The sequence below is a fragment of the Cnephaeus nilssonii genome (genome assembly GCF_951640355.1).
Source record: "Cnephaeus nilssonii genome assembly, chromosome: 8".
Lineage (NCBI taxonomy): Eukaryota > Metazoa > Chordata > Mammalia > Chiroptera > Vespertilionidae > Cnephaeus > Cnephaeus nilssonii.
In genome coordinates this window covers 20,897,769-20,921,747 of record NC_137079.1, presented here as the reverse complement: position 1 = coordinate 20,921,747, position 23,979 = coordinate 20,897,769, and positions in this window count along the sequence as shown.

Here is a 23,979-nt window from a genome sequence, read left to right as displayed (position 1 = left end):
TCCACGATTTCATTATGATCCAAATAAGACATGAGAGCAAAGCTCTGACAAAATAATTCATCGGTGTGTATGACTCTCTGGTGAACAGTCACAATTGCTGGTGCAAAACTTGTCAAAATGACAAATGATTCATGGGCAGTGGAGAGTTGAATGGTAGTATTGCTGCTAAAAAGATCTGCCTTTTGACTATTGTGAGGGTTTTCTCAGCCTGTGTTCTAGTGAGTGACCGGGCCCTTTTCAAATTCAGTTAACATTTCCTTGTTAAAGCTTTGGTTCAGGTTGTTCTCATAGAAAAAATGTTCCCACATGTCTGAGTGGTGTCATGTTGAAGAACCTCAAATACAGTGACAGCTATACTTACTCCATTGTGTAAGGGAGGTAGATGGAATTCGACTGCCATGAACACTGGGAAACTCAACTTTTAAACACTAATCTCACACTTTTTGTGCTTCCCAAATAACCAAATAAAAGGCAAAGAGTTAAACCAGACATAATTTGACACCCTAACACCCAAGAGGCATGGTTTCATTAGTAAAATGTTGAAGAATTGAAGAGTTAGTAACTTGAAGTTTATTTAATAAGTCAGATTAAGTATAAGATCAAGATCCTTATTTGAATAAACAAGTACCGTAAAAATAATTGACTATAAGAGTCAAAACCTTAGTGACACCATAAGCATAGAAGCTGGGGTTAGGTGCTCCAAAGACGCATTATAAGATGAACAAGAACTTCTTGTAGCAATTATAGATCATCTCTGATGGTGGAGTTCGGCTTGATGAATCAACTGATTTTGCAGCTGAGTCAGACATGGTTAGTATCAGCGGAAAGGGAGAAAGACTGATTCTGTGAGTCACTACAACTAGCTGAAAGGGGAATCAACATAGTCCGTCTCTTCAGAAAGTATTTCAAATGAATTTACAATACAGTTTAGAATAGGAGGATAAATGTGCACCTGCTGTGCTGCTAAAAATATCAGATCAAGTGGCTATTAAAAGAAAATCACATTCATGAGTATACAGGAGTCCCCCCCCCCCCCCCCCTTTATCAGCAGTTTTGCTTCATGCTGTTTCAGTTAACCTCGATCAACAATGGTCCAAAACTATTAAATGAAAACTTCTAAAAATAAAGAATTCATATTTTTAAATTGCAGGCCATTCTGGGATGCTTTATATAATCTTCATCTTCCTGCTTGCTCCCACCTGGGACATGACTCATCCCTTTGTCCAGCATCTTCAGGCTCTGTACCTTACATGGTTGTGAGTGACTTAGCAGCTGTCTTGGTTATCAGATGATTGTCCTGGTCTCACAGTGCTTGTGTTCAAGTAACCCTTATTTTGCTTAATAATGGCCCCAAAGTGCAAGTGTAGTGATGCTGCCAAATCAGATATGCCAGAGAGAAGCCGTAAAGTGCTTTCTACAAGTGAAAGGTGTGTACAGTAAAGCATAATAATAAAAGTGTAATATGCTAATTAGACCGGAGGACCTTCCGGACGAAGCCGGGGCTGCGAGGGCCAAGCCCCTTGCACGAATTTCATGCATTGGGCCTCTAATATATATGTATTTATTTATTTTTTTAATTCTCACCTGAGGATATTTTTCCATTGATTTTAGAGAGAATGGAAGAGAGAGGTAAAGACAGAGAGAAACATCAATATGAGAGAAACATATTGATTGGTTACCTCCTGCAAGCACCCTAACCAGGGCCCAGGTGGGGGAGGAGCCTGCCTGAGGTATGTGCCCTTGACCAGAATCGAACCTGGGACCCTTTGGTCCACAGGCCAATGCTCTATCCACTGAGCCAAACCAGTTAGGGCAAGAAGGTATTTTGATTGAGAGAAAAACAGTTTTAGTTAACATAACTGTTATTTTAATATGTTATTATAATTTTTCTACATTATTAGTTATTGTTAATCTCTTACTGTGTCTAATTTATAAATTAAACTTTATCATGGTGTGTACATAAAGTAAAATACATAGTATATAGGGGGTTTGGTACTGTACATTGTTTCAGGCATCCAGTAGGGGCTTTGGAACCTTTCCACATGGATAGAAGGGACCACTGTATAGCTTGCACCATCAAGAAGTCCCCACAGAGATTTTGCCTAGAAATTAAAAGACTGTTTTTCTAATTGTTTTCAACAGTATAAACATCAGAGGTAATGCTCAAGATGGTCATGCTTTTTCTATAATTTTTGTGACAATGTTTTCTTCTATAAAAGGTTAAATTTTTTTTTCTGAAACTCCTATATGACCAAAATCTCTTCCTTTTTTAAAAAACAGCAACAGGAGCACTTTATGAGTGAGAGGAAGTGGAAAGGGGTGGGAAGGAAAATGGACTCTCGGCAGCTAAATAGCTGATGAAGAAATTTCTCTTTACAGAAGGATTAACACTAATGACTGAAAAAGGAATGATAGAATTGAAACATTACCTTTCTGTAACCTTTAATGAGTTACTGCATCTAGATAGCGACTTTCACTTTTGATTACTGTCATAATGAGAGGGAAGCCTGGAAAGTATGTACCGTCTATCAGAACATACCACTTCATATAAACTAGTCAGGAAAAACTCCAACTTGAATATAGTAATTAGCAATGTACTTAAAATAAAGAACACGGAGCTTGTTAGTATTGTGGAGATAAACTTCACAACACAGTCTGTGATAGCTTCTATAGGAAATATGACTAGAACCTATAACTATAAGACAAATGCAAAAAATAGAGAGATGGAGGATGAATCATAAATTAGAAGACGCTTAATAGACATGTTAATCAGTCGCAATGTATATACCTTATTTGGGTCCCAAGTCCATAAACAAAGAGTACAAATAATCTGAGAATTGTGCAAAGTGAGTGATATACGGAGTGCTTACTGTGTCTGAGGAGCACTCCGTCAGTCTTCCTCTGAGGTCAGAGGCTCCGTAGTTCCTGGGACTGCCATAGTCTTCCAGAGTCTCTCTGTCTGAGGACATTTTAGGCCCTGGGTACAGTCCAGAAGTCCCAGAGAATAACTCTCAACCTGTGATATGTGACAGAGTATAAATGCCCAGTTTCCTTGACATTCTGTGGGACAATTCTGACATATGCCCCACCCAGTGTCTCTGAGCGTGCCCAGTGGGATTGAATCCCATTTGCACACAACAGTGGTACCTCTCCATCAGCACACTCTTACTTTGCAGTTTGCTTCCCTTGGGATCTATCCCACGATAGATGTGCAGCCAAATCATTGTGTTTGAAACTCTCTTGATATATTTTCTATCCGACTGGCTATGCAAAAATTTGAATTACACTGTTTTTATTTAATTTAATTTAATTTAATTTTTTATTTCTAAAGTCATTTTTAAAAATATTTTTTTATTGATTTCAGATAGGAAAGACATGGGAGAGAGAGATAGAAACATCAATGATAAGAATCATTGATCTGTTGCCTCCTGCACATCCCCCACTGGGGATCGAGCCTGCAACCCAGACATGTGCCTTGACCTGGGAATCAAACCATGACCTCTTGGTTCATAGGTTGACACTCAATCACTGAGCCACACCAGACCCTAAGGTCATTTTTTAATTTTGCTTTATATTTATACTAGTAGCCCTGCGCATGAATCCGTGTGTGAGTAGCTTGCTGCCGCTTGCCTCAGCTGGCCACCCGCCCACTGCCGCTGGTAGCTCTCTGCTGCTCATAGTTCACTGCCCTGCCCTCCTCGAGCTCTCTACCCACTGCCCCGCCCTCCTGTAGCTCTTTGCCCGCTGCCCCACCCTCCTGTAGCTTCCCCTGCAACCCCCTCATAGCTTGCTGCCCTGACCCCTCCTGTAGCTCTTTGCCTGCTGCTTGTAGCTCGCTGCCCCACCCTCCTGCTGATCTGTGATCTGGTTGTCACGCAGTCGGTCGTTACACCTCAGGGCATTTTACCTTATAATAGACAAATATGCAAATTGACCGCACCTTCGCTACACCCAAGCCACGCCCACCAACCAAGCCACGCCCACCAGGAAACCATTGCAGGTACGTTGGGGTGTGGTGGAGCCCAAGGCCGGGAAAGCCTCGGGGCGGAGGCTTTCCCGGCCTTCGGCACCAGAGGGGAGCCTGCACCGATCGAAGGAAACCACTGGGGGTCGGCTCCTGCAATCAGTAGCAGGGACGCTGGGTGCGGTGAGCCCAAGGCCAGGAAAGCCTCGGGCACCAGCGGGGAGCCTGCACCGATCGCAGGAAACCACTGGGGGTCGGCTCCTGCGATCCTTAGCAGGGATGTTGGGTGCCGCCGAGCCCAAGGCCACCGCCCGGGGCCAAGCCCCAACCCAGAAAAAGGCAAAAGGCGGTGGCTATAGCCAAGGCCTGGGTCCTTGGTGCCGGCAGAAAACTGGTGCAGGCAGCCAGGTGAATGAGGGTCTATTGCATGAATCTTCGTGCAAACGGGCTACTAGTAATGAATAATTAGCATATTCCTCTCTTATTATGTAGGATAACATATAACTATTTGATTTTCAAAGTCTAATTTATAAGACAAACTATATTCAAAGAAGTTTAGCTTGAATTGTTTTTCCCTTTACCTTATTCCCACATACCCTCTATAGGCATCACACACACACACACACACACACACATTTGTATCCCTTCCCCCTTAGATAAATGCTAGCAAACTATACATACTATTCAGTACTTTTGAGAATGCTTTTTAAATTGGCATTGGGACAGTTCCTAAGAAGACCACCTGTCATGCCAGAAGCTGCAGTTCGGTGACTGTGTGGATGGGAGGAATCCGTTAGACACAACGTTGAAGTTCATTACATACTACAGTGAACATTCATTTGTAATGTTTTATGGCTTTTCCTAGTGAAATTCTTAATTGCTAGTTACTTATTCTTCTTTGTTTGTGCCTGGTTTTGCCAGATAAAAATGCCTCTTTGATTTGCCTGAGTTAAAGATGACGCATTTGAATTCTGATAGAGTTTCATACAATTTTTTATAAGAACAGGCTGCAGAATTTCCACTTGCACACACATCCCTATGCTACATGCACACCTCATGCAAGAAGACCTTAGCTTTCCAATATATTAGCAATTTAGAAACACTGTTTGTCCTTTTGTTATTTCCAATTTAATATACTACTTTTTGCATTTAATGGAGTTCATAATAAGAGAAACTGGATTGGTCAATTTCATTATGGATTACTGTTCAATTTAAGTCAATTTTCTTTTGTGGGCCCTCTAGAATTAACATAATGAAGTAAGCTCTGGCGCCAAAAGGAAAACAAAGGCCATTTTCTAGGTTATATGTGCTTTTTTATTTTTAAAACACATTTTCTTTAAATTGTGTCACAAAAATTAGTGCTCCCTTATCACCTCAGACAAAATACAATTTCAGATTCTGTTTTATCACATTAAGTTTGAAAAATGAAGTGCGTACTAGCTAGAGGAAGCAAAGACATGGCAATGCACTTGTTGATTTAATAACAACCATTTTCAAAACTGGTGGGTGTGTAGGTGGGGAGCATCTGAGAAGAAACCCTGAGGTGGTGGGTTAAGGAGCTTCCATGAATGAACACTTGTGGTGTGGAATCATGGTGGTTGAATTGCAATGCATGATTACTGCACTCTAACTGGAGTATGGACACTTTGTGAAACCTTGTGTAAATACACAACAAATTACACACAGAAACCTGTTTTAAATAATAAAATAAAGAAGTAATCTTACTAATCCTATTTTAAAAATCAAAATCATTCCATCTAACATTATTTTAATAAAATTAAAACTACCAAAAATCCTATCTAATAATAGAGTAACATGTAAATTACCATCACTCTGCTACACCCACGATTGGGCGGCGGGAGGCTGGGGGGCGGGACTCGGGGTGGCCTATCTGGCCATTGAGAGGCATGGATCCACTGCCACTGAGGGGGGCTACCCTGCTGTTGAGAGGCACAGGGGGCGGGACTCCCGCCCCCTGTGCCTCTCAACGGCCAGATCCACGGCCGCTGAGGGGGCCTGCCGCGGACACCCAGCTGTGCCTCTCAACGGCAGGGTAGCCAGGTATCCGCGGCAGCCCCCCTCAGTGGCCATTGAGAGGCGCAGGGGGTGGGAGTCCTGCCCCCTGCGTCTCTCAACAGCAGGGTAACCCCCCTCAGCGGCTGCGGACCATCAAAAGTGGGGGAGCTGGGTGCCTGTCTGCTCCGGCACCAGGCCTTTCAGAAGCCTCTGCCAAGCCAGAGGCTTCTGAAAGGCCTGGTGCACCAGCGGACAGGCACCCAGCTCCACCGTGAAAAGCGAAAGCATGTAGGGGACCCTACACATTCACTGGGCCTCTAGTTGCAACATAAACAAATAAATTAGAAAATAAATATCAATTACTAAAAAAAAAAAAAGAGTCGTTTCTGATTCTCTTTATTTTTAATACATATATTTTCTTTTTATTTCAGAGAGGAAGGGAGGGGGAGAGAGAGAAATATCAATGAGAGAGAATTATTGATCAGCTGTCCCCTGCACATCCCCTACTGGGGATCAAGCCCACAATCCGGGCATGTGCCCTGACCAGGAATCTAACCGTGACCCCCTGGTTCATAGATTGATGCTCAACCACTGCACCATGCCGGCTGGGCTTTAATTCCCTTTAAATACAAGCAACATTTGATGTAGCTATAACATTATACATAAATGTTGAGTAAAAGTAGGTATATTAATGATGATGGTTTTTATAACTTTGACCACATGAGATCATTGGTAACTTTGGGAAGTCAACTGCAAATATTTATGGGATAAGTAGATGATGATGAGGAAGTGGAGAATGCTGATGCAATTTCCTCATGCTTTTATTAAAATAATATTTATTACTCTTTTAAGAAGCCCGAGTATATATGAAAAGGAAATAAATTGATAGTGTGAACCATAGGACAATTTTCCGATGGAATTATTGCAGATGGAATGCAATTTATTTTCTTTTTAAATATTTAATTTTTAAATTTCAAATAATGAAAATACATTTTTACAGGTAATATTTTCATTTCTGTACAAAAAATATCAAACTAAGATAAAATGCAAATTTCCCTCCAAGGCAAGCCCCCATTTATTCTGGTTTATGCCTGTTGGCCTCTAACAGGCAACCACGTGGATCATTTTCTTGAATATTTTTCCTGATTTTTCTTTATGCAAAATAAAGAAATGTGAACATATGGCATCCATTGTGTTTACTGGTGCTTTTAGTAATGTGGTGTAGAAGTGCCTCTGGGCTGTGAACTTCACAATCCCCACCCCCTTCTTTGTTTCCTCCCTTACGTTGGGGAGGATGGCTGGGGTGGGCATGAGTTGGGTATTTTCCTTCCCTCAGGCCATCTAAGCTCTGATAATACCCAAGTGGGTTAGGTTCTGTTTAATTAGTTACCCCTAATTACTTTTTAAAAATTACACAACCTCTGATATAAAAAAATTTGCATTTTTCAGGTGATTATCACTATAATCAAACCTAGTCTCTACCAGTTTCATTTTATGTGCATTAAAAAATTATTTTACATCTTCTTATACTCTTCATCCCTATTCCTCTCCCTCCTTTCTATCTCCCCACTCACTCCCAAAGTAACTTATTTTTCCTTTATGTTCTACTCATATTTCTGTTTTTGATTTGCTAGCTTTACATGCTATCTTTGCCACTCAGCTACTAGTAATGAGGCACCTGGGAGTTTATTTTACTTGCACTCTCTTCTATTCGTTTCTTAGCCATTTTATTTCTATGTTATCAAGCCATCTTGTATTTCTATACTGTTCTGTTACCCTTATCCCCACATGCTTTAATTTTAGCTATAGCAAAATATAGTCATTGCTCACCGTGAGCCTGTTGCTAAACTTTTCTCAGTCATTTATTGGCTGAGTAAAAATACTAAAATCATGTCTTTAAGTGCCACTAAGTAATAGATATACTTTGAATTTTTCCATTTTAAATTGTTTGTCTGTATTTGTTATATATGGTTTTTTATCTCTATATATAAAAGCCTAAGCAACTGTTATGACCAGATGACCGGCCAGTAGCTATGATGCACACTGACTACCAAGGGGCAGACGCTCAATGCAGGATCTGCCCCCTAGTGGTCAGTGTGCTCCCACAGCCAACATCCCACGGTCCTTCCCCCCTGGCTGGCCAGCCCAATCAGGATTGGGCGAGCTGGCCCTGATCAGGCGGGAGGGACCCCACCCATGCACAAATTCATGCACTGGGCCTCTCGTATTTTATATGCTTTATGGATAGTTTGGGTAGATATAAAATCTTTGATTCACTACTCTTTTTGCCTCTAGTATTTTTTAGGTGATACTTCACTGTCTCCTGGAATTGGATATTGTGAAAGAGAAGTCTGATGTTACTTGATTAAAATTTAGAATTAATTTTTTGTTTTGTATTTGGAGGATTCTTTCATTATCTTTAACATTCAATAACTTTATTAATGCACATCATAAACTTAACTATTTTGGTCATTTTTTTCTGGGACAAAATGTAGGGTCAAGTTTCTCTATTTTCATAAAATTTTCTTTTTTAATTAAATTTATTTGGATGACACTGGTGAACAAAGTTATACAGGTTTCAGGTGCACAATTTATAGCACATCATTGGTACACTGTATGGTGTATTCACCACACTGTCATCTCTGCCCATTACCATTTATCTCCTTTACTAGTAGCCCTGTGCAAGAATACTTGCACCAGTAGCTTGCTGCTACCCTCCTGTAGCTCTCCGCTAGCTGCCCCACCCTCCTGTAGCTCCCTCCACCCTTGCCCCTCGCCCCCTGTCATGGCTTGCTGCCCTGCCCCCTCCTGTAGCTCTCCGCCGCCTGCTTGTAGCTCGCTGCCCCACCCTCCTGCTGATCTGTGATCTGGCTATTACTCAGTCGGTCGTTACACTTCACAGCGTAAAGACCATTTTCATATTACATCTTTATTATATAGGATACCTTCTTCCACGTCTCTCCACCCTTGAATTAAATTTTCAGACATTTGTTTTTTCTAATACTTTTGTGTTTGTTTTTAAGAAATACAAATATGAATACATTGCCTAGCCTTTGCTTTCCCCCTCTATATATCCCTTCTAATTATTTATTAATTTTTTTCTTTCTTTAATTTCTACTTTGTCCTTCTATGACTTCTAATAGCCACAGCAACTATTCTCCTTGTATTCTTTCTGCTCATTTTCATTTCTGTAGCCCTTTTGCCTTCCTTTTCTTTTTTCTCTCTGAGTTTATCAGCTTCTGTTTCACGCCCCTCTATTGTATGGCCATTTCCATCTGCACATATTTTAGCCCTTTCTCTTTTAATCTGAATAAAACCAAAGTGTTTTTGTGGGAGTAAATTTTGTGTACAGTATATTAAGTTTAGGTTTGGTTGTGAGTGTGTGTGCCCATGCTTGTGTGTTTATATTAGAATGTTCTAAGTATCTGCTTTTATTCACAGAAATGCACAAGCTTTCAATTACTCATGCAAACTGTGATGAAATCCTTACCTCTGAGGTTCTGGAATAACCCAAAGCCAGAATATGACTTACAGAACAAAGCCAGCATATGACTAAGTCATAAACTAACCCAGAATGAGTATGCAAAATAGTCTAAAGGAAGGTGAACAGACATTCAAAATCTGACCAAATTCCATAAGGAAACTTCTGACCAAAACAGAAAATAGGAGGAGGTGCCTCATTTTCAGTAGAGTAGGTACAATGCTGGGATTCTGGTCACAAGTGCACAATGAAATTCCAGCTCTTGAATGATTGGATTTGGTTATTTAAAGAAGTTGCATAAGTCCTTAGACTTTACTTGTTCTGTAACTGTGAGAAATTATCCCTACTTGATATTATCTTGACTTAATTATCCAGGTTCAGAGGAAGAAAGTATTCACTAACTACTGGCTTGCTTCTAATTTTTTCAGTAGCTTTCATATATGGAAAGCCAGAGTCCAAATCTTTACCAAAAGTGGTGTCACAACTTTTCATAACACAGAAATCTGTGTCTTCTCAAACTGACTTATTAGCACATAGAAGATTAAAAAAACAAAAACAAACCAGCCACATCTACTTCAGTTTCTTTAAGGCAGTGTTACAATAAGTGCTAGACAAGCAGTAGACACAGAAGCAGAGACTGGAGATGAGGCAGCTGAGTCCTGGCTGTTGTGACTGCTTGTATGTTGTTGCTGTTTTGTTTCTAATCTGAGCTAGAACATTCTTAAAGAGGTTCAAGTATGACGATTAGAACATTTGTGCACATAACTTTTACCATTCCTTAACCATTAATATTTTTGTAAGTATTTATGTTGAAAATTGTCTAGACTTCTAGAAACGAGGAGAGAGACGTGGCAGTGGTGGTGGGATTAAAATGAAATTTGTAATATCTTACACCTACTTAAGAAGACAAAGGAAATCAAATCAACAGAGTAATTTCTGACTCTCAGAGAGGCAATTTAGCAGTTTGACTATATGGAAAATTGTGGGTTTGGGGTAAATATTTCAGATTCAAACATTGCAGGAAAGTTACCCAAGGTGGTCTTTAAAAGATCTTATGCACTGTTTTGCACATCACTACCTAGTCTAAAATAGGGGTTGTTAAGTACACAGAGCTGTGAAGCCTCCACAGGAGAAAGCAGGATGGAGAGGTTATACTTAACACACAAAATGTGGAGAAATAAATAATCTGAGAGAGAAAGATATAATCTGGGAGAGTTTAGAAAATAATTCTTTATTGTATCCACTTTATTTTCTCGACTAGTCGAAATGGCTGTTATACACTCATGGACCATAATAAATATTTACTCCATAAATGAATGCCTTATGCCACAATTAATCGTAACCACCACAATGTAGAGAAAGGGAATAAAGAAAGTAAATGGGAGCAGAAAGGTATGAAAGGTAGATGTTAGATGAGTGTTTATTTGAGCATAGTGGAGCTTGGACACACCTACGTTCAAATCCTGATTTTTACCATCTATTTTTGTCTGTCACTTGGCAAGCCATTAAGTTCTCTTAAACTCAATGTTTTCATCTACAGAATGGGGGACAGCAACAGCATCGACCTCATCAAACTGTTATGAGGATTGACTGCTATAAGCCCTGTTATAATGTTAACTTAGCATACTATTAACATATAGTAAGAACAAATACAGTAGAACCTTGCTTCTCAAATTTAATTCCTCCGGAAGTCTGTTTGAGAAGCAACTTGTTGGAAAACCGAATCATTGTTTCCCATTAGAAATAATGTAAATTGAATTAATCTGTTCCAGACCCCTAAATGATACCCTGTTTTAACCTTTCTTATATACAGTGCATGTCTAATGTATTGTTTAATCTATAAACAAACACATATTTTGTTAAATTTATTGAACCACTCCCTACTGGGATTAAAGGAATCACTTTCAGCATTCCTTCAAGGGGTCAGTATGCCTCATCTTTGCTTGATCACATATCACTGCCTCCAAAATGGCTGTGACTGGCTAAGTGCTTTTCATTCACCCAAATCAACAACAGTTTTTCCACCTCTTCAATTGCATATGATCATTGTTTCTTGCAAACCCTTAGCAACATTAGCATTCTTGATGGCCTCTTTATGTTTTAAAATTGTGCTAGTCGTTGACTTCCCCAGCAACAACAGCATTCTCTTCTTTGTTTGTTGCCTGAGAGGTACTTTTGTCATGCTAAGGTAGCAGCTTGAAAGGGTTGTCAATTTGGTTCCACAACCAAGATTGTTTTTTCCCTGATCAACTTGGTCAAGAACTGGATTGTTTGACAGGAAAGACTTTGGAGAAAGAAGGTTTGACTGTAAACATTAGCTATCATCCTTATTATATTATTAAAACAACATTATGCAGTCCCACTTATTTATTTTTGCTTTTGTTGCTTGTGCTCTAGGTGTCATATAAAAAAATCATTGCCAAGAGTTCTTCCCCTGTGTTTTCTACAAGGAGTTTTATGGCTTCAAATCTTTAGTCTAATTCAAGTTAATTTTTATGAAGACAGTAAGATAGAAGTCTAGTTTCATTCTTTTGGATATGAATATCCAATTTTCCCAGCAATGTTTATTGTTTTTTCTTCATTGAGTATTCTTTGCTACCTTCTAAGATATTAATTGAATGTATATTCCTGGGTTTATAGTCAATAATACTGCATCGTGTATTTGAAATTTTCAAAGAGAGCAGATTTTAAATGTTCTTGTCACACACAAAAATTGTAACTATGTAAGGTGATAGATGTTAACTAAACTCTTGTGGTAATAATTTTATAATATATGCACATATCAACTCATTTTGTTGTACACCTTAAACTTATACAATGTAATATGCCCATTATAGCTTAATAAAACTGGAGAAACAAGCAAAAAAACACATTATGATGGCATATCCTGTCTTGCATAGACAGAATCACTTCAAACCTCATTACAGCAAAATCACTTAACCCCTGAGATATCTATCAATTTGTACCTCGGACAAAGAATGTTAACTTAGCAAAATAAGTTATTAAAAAACAACAACTATTAAGTGCATTTACAGGTTCTATATTAAAATAAAGTCTGTGAAGGAAAAAGGAATTTTGGATCTCCTCCCACTTCCATGTGGGGTGTGTTGGTCTTGATTGGAGACATTTCACTAGAGGTTGATTTGCACATTGTTTGGAGTAATCACACATGGAAAGTTCACTTCCTCCTAGTAACCAGAATATTGAGACCTGCTAAGAAATCAGGAGGGAACAAAGCCTCCAATTTGGGCTGACCTTTGTCAAATTCTGAAGGGTTTGGAAACCTTCCTCCGTCGGTTCCTTCAGCATAGAAATAGCCTGCAATCTAACCTTAAATCTACAAGAAAACTGAAAACAATTTTATGTCTTAGAAACCATGGTCCCAGGAACACTGTACACCTCTGGTCACTAAGAGGCTCATGTGACATGTGTGATAGGAAGGCTTGACGCACCAGAGAGAAAGAAGAGGCCAGTCAAGACTCTCCTAAGAATCTTGCTCCCAAAGTCTGCAGAGACCTTTTTGGTAGGAGGGAACACAATCATCAGCCGGCCAAGAGTTAAAATAAGGAACTCACTAGATCTGGATTATATGGAGGTACAGAAGGGATTCTGGCTAATGAAGTGGAATTAAGCACAAGAGAAATACTCGGAAGTGGATGAAACACTCCTTTCTCTGTGCCAGCAACACACCCACAGAAAGCAGGGGCCCGTGTACTTGTCACCATTGCTGGGCCTCCTTAATGTGCACAGGTTAGGCAAGGTGTCCTCCCCATTAGCTTCAAAGTGAAGACCGTCTTCGGGTTTGAAGCAGCACAAAGTGATATTGGGATTTTTGTCTGTAGTTATAATGGTGACAGATGTCCCTAACTGCACACCGTTTGTGGGTGAAGAGAGGTTATTACTGTCATTATTTCTTTTTCATCAAGTGCTCACAACAAAGGAGGTGCCATATGGGATGGTAAGCTAGTTCCCATCCTGCCGGGGCCAAGTGTGATTCTGCAGGGACTACGCTGAATGGGGATTCTCCCTGGGGTGGCTCCAGCCTGCACCTAGCTTTGATGCCTTTGGGGTTGATGATGTGATTTTCAGCTGTTCTCCATGGTGCCTCAGAGCCACTTCAAATCTTTGTCAGATGCCAACCCAGTGGGGACAAGCTGACTTTGGTCTCTTCATTTCTTCATTTGGGAAGCTCAACATCCAATCCCCCTGGAAGATTTTCTGAGAACTCAAATTAATATTGGCATGAGGGAAGGGCAAGAGAGGAGTAGGCATCCCACCGGTCCCCTGAATCAAATGGAGCATCTGGCCCTACAATGTTAAAAACTCAAAAACATTGCGTGTGAAAGAATAATAAGTAATGTTTATTAGATCTTTGTGTTACAGGCATTTTGTAGTATATTGTGGATGTTATCTCATTTAACCCACATTTCTGTACAGAAGGCGTTATCATTACCTCCGTTAGACAGAGGAGGTCAGGAGGGGGTCTAAGTAATCCACCCATGCTCATACAGCTGGTAAACCACGGAGGCGGGCTTTGAATTCGAGCCTTCTGGCTGTTTCCAGAGTCCACCAGATAATTTGTAGTTTCTGTAGGCTTTAAACATTTTAGAGGCTGTATTTCTGTTGCTGAGTTAATAGGACCTCAGCTTCATAAATAGTTCTCAATTAAATAATGACTTTCCATCATCCTCTTTGCAGTACATTTCTTGTCATGATGTAAGGAAATTCAGAGACCCTTCTGTTGAAATAGTGGATCTGGCCTTATTATGGAGCTATTGCTCATATTCTTTTTAAAAGCAGTTCTATTCCTCCGCAGACATCACAATCTGTATTTGAGAGGCTGTCTGAAAGAGCCTTATTATTGCAGCATGCTGCTGACAAGCAATGCACTATTGCCATCTATTGTAATGGGGAGTAAGTTGATTTACTGCAAAGGCTAGTGAGCTAATAGGAAGGATTCAATATGCAGCTGGGAACTGCAATTCATTGCTCTCCTCTGTTCAGAAGCATCTCTCAATAGCTCAGGGCAACCTACATACTACACTCTTGTGGACAGTATTTGACCTGAAGAAACCAAAACCTGGCTCAGTCCAAGGTCATGAATCCAACTCACTGATGACGAGGCTAAAGAAGGTGAGGCAGTCCTTTCACTCTTTTCCTTTAAACTCTGTGGGAGACATTAGTACCATCTTTTGCAAAAGCAGTGTTTTGCAGACAATCTCATTCAAATAGCATTGGAGGAAGTGAGGCTGGGACTAAGCTCCCAGCAGCTTCCCAGAGGACAGTGAAGGAAACGCTGTCCTGTGCTTTCATGTTGGCACCATCTCCTAATCCCCATGGAGATGCAAATAAAGGTTCACTGATTTTGGAAAAGTATTGAGTGTATCCCATTGCCTCTCCTAAGTGCATCAGAAAACCTTAGGGCCTGGTTTCGTGCTGGCCTTAAATAAATTTGTGATCTGCTGACTGGCACTAGGATCACTCACAGGACCAGCCAACAGTCTAGGCTTTCTCATTTCTGATCTGCCGTGGAGCAGGCCAGCGTCTGCTGCAGATCTCTGGAAAGCATGGCAAGGCAGCCAGCATCACTCCCATTTAGCCTATGGCTGTTTAAAATCTCACACATCCAAGCACATCTCCAATAGTGTCAATTCTTCTAGGAGATTAACTTGAATTCCTTTCCATTTATGCTTAACCTCTGGCTTGCTGTCACCCCTCCTGTGCCAAGGTGGCACATGTCTTCAGTTTGGTATTCCTCTGTTCTGTCTACTTTCCTGGATTCAGTACTTCTCTGGGGATTATCAGAAATTCCCACTCCAGCTCTGAGACGTAGGAAACCCCTCTGGTTGCATTGGTTTCTACCTTTTTCCTCTTGGCTCTTCCCCTGACTCCTAAGGGAAGAGGGACAGACTCAATTAATTGTCAGAACCTCCCAGTTATGTTTTCTATAGCAGGTTTGAACTTCAGAAAAAATTGTAAAATGGAGTTATAGTTCTGTGAGGCACTATGGAGTTAATTTGAACAAAATCCCTGTACAAGAAACGCCTTCTACGGGACTCAGAAGACATTGCTGGTGCCTGGGACATCCAGCTCCCTTGTTGGCCTCACTGAGCTCCTAACTCTTCCCATTCTTCAGTTAAAATCAACAAATACAACTGAGCTGAAACTACAAGTCAGGCATGGAGATGGGCACAGACATACACGGATGAATAAGAAATGACCATTAAAAAAATCTTTATTCTCAATGAGTTTATGGAGCCAGACATGACATATAGATGCCTCCAACCGACTATTTCAGGGACATGACAGAAGTGTGTGTGACATTGGATGAGGCTTTGGAAAGTTTCCTGGAGGAGAAATATCTGAGCTGAAGCTAAGCGGAGTAAGGCAAGTGAAGAATGACAGAGCAAAGAACAGAAGCAAGTTACAGCGCATGACTTGGATATGAAACCAACTGCAAGAGTTTGATATCACTTGCCTGTAAAATGTGCAGCAGGCAGACATTCAAAAGATATTTATTTATGAAAAAAAAAATCAGCAACAATGTAGGCAAGCTCTACCTTAGATACCTAGAAGGATCTGCTTGCTTTGCCTACATCACTACCTCCAGTAGCTTGGAGTCGAGGTGCCTGGCAGTATCATTAGATTACTCTTTGTATTTAGCCAAACAACTCTGGATGGTGCCACAGAAGTCTGAAATATCTGTAAGCCTAGGAAGAGAAAGATCTGGACAACACTTGTGTGTAGACTTTACCCAGGCAACTTTATGGCCCTCCTATCTAGCAAATGGTGCCAACTTTACTTTAGAGACACTGAGAGTTCTGGGAAACTTCAGCTTGCAAAGCCGTTACAGGCCTCCACTGCCTCATTTGTCATGGATCCACTTTACTTGATTGGGCAATTTAATCAGCATGAAGACGAATCTGCTGCATTCCCCACATAAGCATGCATCATTTCTCTCCCTCTCTCTCTCTTTTTGGAATCTGCACTTGTTGAAAGAGACCCTCCCAGGAGCTTTCTCTAAGGATGGGAGTGCAGGAGAAAATAAGAGCCAACACACACATAAAGCCCTAAACTTGACTGTGGCATAGCCAGCAGGAATAAGGCAAAGTTTGAGGTGAATTTTAGGATTGCACACGGCCCATGTCTCCCTGTCTGTAACCAGCAGGGAAAATATTCCATCAATTTAGCATTGTAATCATCATTCTCCCCATAAAGGAAAGTACAACTGCCTTGTCTAATGAGAAAGTCCTTCCTTCCTGCTTTAATCAGCAGATTGGACTCTCTTTTAGGCTTAAATAATAATGGTCGTATAATCTAACACAGTAAAAAGGAAATCAGCAAAAATATCTAGAGTTATTATCTAAGCCACTTAAAGAAAACTCTATCTGCTCTGCTTTTTTTTACAGACCTGGAATTTAAATATCATGTAAGGGAAAAATACAGCCACAGAATTTTGAGGTAAGTACAAATTTCTGATGAACAAAAAAAAAGTGTAAATTTTCTTGAATTATCTTTAGTTGACTAATAAAACTTTGTCACACTTAGATCACGTATTCTCTTCTAAGAAAGCTCCTCAGAAACACTAGCTCTTAAAGAATTTTCCCTCTGCTGGACTCCTGGAGTAGCTGGTAACTGTACTTTAATTTGGTTATTAATCACGTGGGATTTATGACATCCCTTATATTGTGTATCGAACTGTTATTCATCTCTGGTATTGCCATTTAACTCTTCAAGGTTTAATGAGGTGGCTCAGCATAGGACAAAGAATGAGGGTTTTAGGGAGAGAACAATTTGGATCTGAATTGGATTTTTAAAAAAGCTGGCTTCACCATTTTATAGCTATGTGGCTGATGCAATTAGGTAACAATTCTGAGTCTCCATTTCTACATCTTTACTATTGGAATAACGGTACTCCATTTTACAGGGTTGTTATAAGAATGAAATGAAATATATTCATAATAGTTGGCATAGGAATAGGCGAAATTTTAACTATTAGTATTATTTTATCTCTTGAAGATGATTTTAAGCTCTTGATACACTTGCTTGGGGGAATCCAGCTGCCAGGTGAGAAGTTAGACTCCCCCAAATCTCCACACAGTGTATAAAGGCTGCCTGAGAGACAGTGAGAATGAGAAAGACACGCCCATCTAGCCCCCCACCCCCACCCCATCCCCGGCACCCCCTCATTCTGTCCTCCCAGCCCAGGCACCACAGATAAGTGAGAAAGCCTCCAGGTGACTCCTGCCTCCTTGCCATCTGACTGCAGCAGAATGAGAGACCAAACATAAAACATCCAGGTGGCCCAGGCAACTCTCACAACCATGAGGGATAATAATTAATTTTTGTTTTAAGCCACAAAATATATCATTATTTTTTCTAAGCATGCTATTCATTACATGTTTTGTATTTCCCGAGAGCTAGCCCCTCCCCACATTATGCAACAGTCACTATAGGTGGCCTATTATTTCACTTGTATATCTTTGTTAAAGTACTGATACACCACATCAATGGATCTTCATAACAATATACAGATTTCAAACCACTTGATTTTTATCTACATGCATTTTGACAAAGGAGTTCTCTTTTTTCCAGACATGTCTGAGGGATAATCACATACATTTTAAAGCTAATGATTATTTATTGAGAATGTATGGTATATTAATACTATGTCCAATTCATATGTAAATCATAAGCACAGGAAAAAAAAGAATTTCCAATAAAAAATATGTATTGTATTGGTCTTGGCAATGATTTTTTTAATCTGACTCCAAAAGCAAAAACAACAAAAGCAAAAACAAATAAGGGGAACAACTTCAAATTAAAAACAAAACCAAAAAACCAAAAAATCTTCTGTGCAGCAAATGAAACAGTCAACAAAATGAAAACATAACCCACTGAATGGGAGAAAATATTTGCAAATCATGTATCGGATAAGAGTTAATATCCAAAATATATAAGAACTAATACAACTCAATAGCAAAGCCAACAAGATAATCTCACTCTGATTAAAAATGGGCAGAAGATCTGAATAGAGATCTTCTCAAAGAAGACGTACAGATAGTGAACAGGTACATAAAAAGGTGCTCAACATCACTAACCATCAGGGAAGTGCAAATCAAAACCCTGCACAACTGTAAAAATGACTATTATGAAAAAGAGAAGAAGTAAGTGTTGGTGAGGATGTGGAGAAGAGGGAACCCTGTTAGTGGGAATGTAAATCGGTACAGCCACTATGGAAAACAGTAGGGAGCTTCCTTTCCTCAAAACCATATAGTACAGCAATGCCACCCCTGAGTTTTTATCTGAAGAAAATAAAAACACTGATTTGAAAAAAATATGTGAATCCCCAAGTTCATTGTAGCATTATTTACAATAGCCAAGATATGGAAACATCCTAAATGTTCATTGGTGGATGAATGTATAAAGAATGTATAAATTCAGCTATAAAAAAGAATCAGATCTTGCCATTTAAAACAATGTGTATAGACCTGGAGGGCATTATGCTAAGAGAAATAAGTCAGACATAGAGAGATCAATACTGCATGATCTCACTTATATGTGTTACCTAAAACAAAACAACCTAAGCTCACAGGTACAGAGAAAAGATTGGTGGTTGCCAGAGTAAAGAGGGTCAAAGGTATAAACTTTCCATTTTAAAATAAATAAGTCACGGGAATATAATGTAGAGAATAGTGACTATAGTGAATAATAATCATATTTGAAAGTGGCTAAGAGAATAGACCTTAAAAATTCTTATCACAATAAAAAATTGTAACTATATATGGGGATGCATATTAACTACACATTTTGTGGTGATCATTTCACAGTATTCAAATTATTATGTTGTATACAGGAAACTAACATAATGTTTTATGGCAATTATAGCTCAATAACAACTTTTTTGCACAAAACTGAGAGATTCCATAACTTCTAGAGGAACCTTGTCACAGCAAAACAAAAAACAAACAAATAAAAAACACCACTGATTACTGTGAGAAACTAATTCAATATCTATTGTATTTAATAATATCCAACCCTATTCTCTATATAGTTTTTAGCTTGTTCCTAAATGTATTTACTTCCTACTGGAGATTATCAAAGATACTGGACAATTTGTTAAATTAAGATTCCAGGAAAATTCAGATGGCTATTAATATAGGTATGCCTTTATCACTTCATTAAAATTTTAAGTGTAATTATTAATTCTAGAATACTATTCAAAAATCATGGCACATAAAAATAAAAAATATATAAATTTATATACATGCATATTTATATGTTTAGGGTTTTTTCCCCACATTCTTTTTAGGTCCCAAAAAAGAGATCTGTAATTTTATAGAAAATGGAATGAAAATTCTCATACAAACTTAGATTAAACAGTACACTTAAATGTCACATTTAGTCTAAATTTCGAGGTGTTAAGCCAATAGATAAATGATTGATAGATAGATAGATAGAAATGTTCATATTGCCTTCATAGCCTGAAAAAACACACACATGTATTTCAGTTATGTAGAAGAGACAGATTCTGGCACTAAATTCTGTGCATAACAACCTAACACAAATCTTGACATTTGAGTTCCTGGTTAATAACAAAAGAAATCCTTCAAAATAAAATTGGCTAGAAGATGCAAAAATTTACTTCATGAAGCCATTTCTTACAGTGACCCTAAATAAAAATAAGGATGCAATGTTATATTTTAATTCAGTGATAGTATTTGACCATATCTGGTCTGATACAGAAAAGGGGTGAAGATTGGCAGGAGCTGGAGAAGCAGTGAGTTAACGGTATTCACTTCCTGTGGTAAAGGAAAAAGAGAATTGAACGCTGAGATGATGAAATACTTAGAAGATGACCAAAGCCGTATAAGAGAGAAACCAGAACCAGAGCCAAGAAACTATCACCTGGCCTCAGGTTGAGCTGATGACAGACAGAGGTACAAGAAAAAAGCAGACCCCAAATGTCACTGGATGTAAAACAAACAAACAAACAAACAAAAATTCCACCAAATAGAGCAATTTTCTATAGGGCTTAGCTAGTATTTGTGATGTCCCCCAGATGTTCCCTGGCACCTGGTAAACTGATGCAAGATGAAGGTCATGCAGCCCACATTGTCTGTTCTCTTTACCAGCAAACTCAAGGAAGCCCATGAGAATGGATGATTAGCATACTACTCTTGACACATTCAAATCATTCTGCGTTTTCTTTTCATAGGGGTTGAGTAAGAGCTAATCTAGATTATGATTATGCTCTGACAAGAATCTGGAGTTCAGATTGCCAGCACTTTGATAAGCACATCCATTTGCGTTACATACTGGTTGTCTGGATGGCAAAGTTAATATTCTGATACTGATTTCTAGTCTTTCCTATAGAAAAGATCACACGCGTTCTCTCAGGATAGAGGTGCCTGCTTGAGGGCAAGGATTCTCAATAATACTACAACAGTAATGAAGATGTTAGTGACTTCTCATTTATTAAGTGATTAGTCTGTGCTGAGCAATCTGCTAAGCACTCATTTATTTTAATCTTTATTTAGAAATATGCTAGTAAGCAATACTATGACTATCCTTATCACCATTGATCAATGAGGAAACTGAGGCCTCTGAGAGTTTACACAAACATTTGCCTATATATGTGAATATTTGCTTATATAACTCATCAGTAGGCATACTTATAGGATTTGTATGTCTGTATGAATTACATATTCATATACATCTCTATATATACTAACTTCTCAGTTTCATCATGTTGAACCAAAACATAATCAAAGAGTTTATTCAAGTATATGAATTTATTCAAGTATATGAATTTACCTGTTCATCAACTTACAGAATTAACTCCAGAATTTGTTGCTGCAACAAATTCAGGAATGATCCATAATGAAATGAAATCCCACAAAAACTGCTAAATAGTTATGTGTCACATGTAGATTAGGGATTGGCAAACTTTTTTTCTGTAAATGGCCAAATGATAAACATTTTAGGTTTTGCAGGCCAGACTGTCTTTATTGCAATGACTCAATTCTGCCATTGTTTATACATGAAAGCAGCCATAGACACTGTAAAAAGTGAGTCTGGCTGTGTCCCAATAAAACTTTATTTACCAAATAGGGCAGAATATTGGCCCTTAAGTGTATTTTGCCAACCTCTGATATAGAACACACATTCTATATTCAATCTAGATGTATGCATTATAAAACTATTTCTTTTCTACTTTTTATATCATTTATTTCTAACACTGGTATGATATTCAGCTGGTCTTTTTAATAGTATTCTAATAATTACTTCTCATAAAAAGTATTATAATTAAAAAGACTAAAAAATGAGAATTCAGTTAGATGTTATGATTTATTGCTGTACAGTTTTATTGTATATGATTCCTGATTCCTTCATAGACAGAATTTTAATTCACAGTGTCAATAAATTGAGTTGGATGAATTGGACTTTTAATGATAAGATGCTGAGACAAGTTATATTTTTAAGGATAAAATGCTGAGATTATATTTATATTTGTAGGTGATAAATGATTCTTTGCCATTTGATCTCAATATATTTATAAATGCCTTACACAAAGAGTTAATATTTAAAAATATTTCCTGCTCTTGTTACGAATACAAGATGGATTTATATGTTTTTTATATTAAATTTGGATTTCTTTTATCATCAGGAAAGGAAATATTTTTCATCATTCATGATGTGCTTTTAAAATTCCATTCAGCTAGGGTAATTAAAAGGCCCAATTCTTTCTATTCAGTGTCTGTCTTTCAGCACTATTTTTCTTTTCTTAGGAATTTTTATCAAAGATCCAGAAAATGCTAATGAGGGGTAAAGTTCTGTCTTTTTCTTAGAATTAAAAATATACATTTATTAGTTTTGACATATTATTTTACATTAACTGATATAGTGTACAATACGAGTATTCATTAAAAAAAACCTACAACACTAATATTAAATACTGAAGCTTAAACAATACAAATGCTATTTTTAAGGGCTTACTATTTCATGTGAAAGGCAAGCATATAAAAATGACGCAGTTTCAGACTTCCTAGGTCTTTTCTGCTAGTTCTCACCCATTTAATGACCTTGGGGAATAGGTCAGTGCAGAAGAGGGAGTTAGGCTCTGTAATAACAGAAGCTTGGACTGGCGTCCTACCCCTCAGATGAGCTGTGCATAAGTTACATAAACCCGGTACCCCCAGTTTCCTCCCTTGTAACTTGAGATCAATGGTGATGCTCTCATATGGTTAGGGTGAGAAAGAAGCAAAATAGCATAGGATGGAGTGTGAGTGCGGCACATACATATTCTCTTCCATTTACAAGGTAGTGTTGGCTTGCCAGTGTGGCTCAATGGTTGAGTGTCAACCCATAACCAGGAGGTCATGGTTCAATTCCCTGTGAGGGCATATGCCTGGGTTGCAGGCTCGATTCTTAGTGTGGCAACCAATCCATTATTCTCTCTCATCATTGATTTATCTCCCTCTCCCTCTCCCTTCCTCTCTCTGAAATCAATAAAAAATATTTTACTAACAAAAGCCTAGGTGGTCCTCACGCCATCACACTGTCACAAGATGGCTGTGCCCACAGCGGAGGCGGGGTTCCCGTAATGCGCCATAAAAGAGGGTAATCACTGATTACTGAAAGGGTAATTGTAATAAGCTGAGATAACAGAGTTATCACATTTCAAAGCTGGATACTCATTTTTTTTTTTTTTTGAAGCAAAGAAAATGATTTCATTAAGAAGTATTCGAAATGGTTGAGGTTAGACTTCAGCATGATGCCTGAAGAGGCTTTGGTGGCCAAGTCTGCTCAAATGCACAAATTTTGCTTGTATTTGCTAAGTATCCAGGAGGAGAAAATGGAAGGGGTATGCAGAAGACAGGAAAAGAGAGTTTTATTTAAAAAAACAAACAAACCCTGGGCATCATATACCCTTAACCTAACAGGGGGAGCTTTCAAGAACATCGACTGAGATGCTGCTCAGTTTTGCAGCAGAAATTGAAGTGGAAGATGAGAATTTTTCATCGGCAGAGTTCCTACTTCACAAGAAAAGCAAGACATTCTTTGTAAATTGATTTTTTGAGGTTCTCATCTGAGGTGTGAAAGAAACCACGGCATTGTTTTTCTATTAAACAGTTTTTGTTTGATTATTGCTTTTTTCTCTTTAGAGAGAATACAATCCCTTAACCTTATCTGACTTTAACTCCCAAACTTTTTGATGCTGGAGAGTGATTTCTTAGAAAAGGCGGTTGGCGAGCGAGAAATGTCACACTATCCCTCTCTTCAAAGTGCAATTATTTTTTTTTCGGGGATTTCTCATCTGTGCATCTGTTTATCAAATGTCAAGCTATCATGTCAGGACAACCTGCACCTTGTCTGGCTGGTGATGTGCCCATGGGTACCAAGTCACCCTGGGCCATACTCACTCACTTTCTCTCTTGGTGACTGAAATCAGGCCTCATGCCGACCACACAGCTGGTCCATCCAGGAAAAGCTTTGCCTGTTTCTCTTGCCTGCT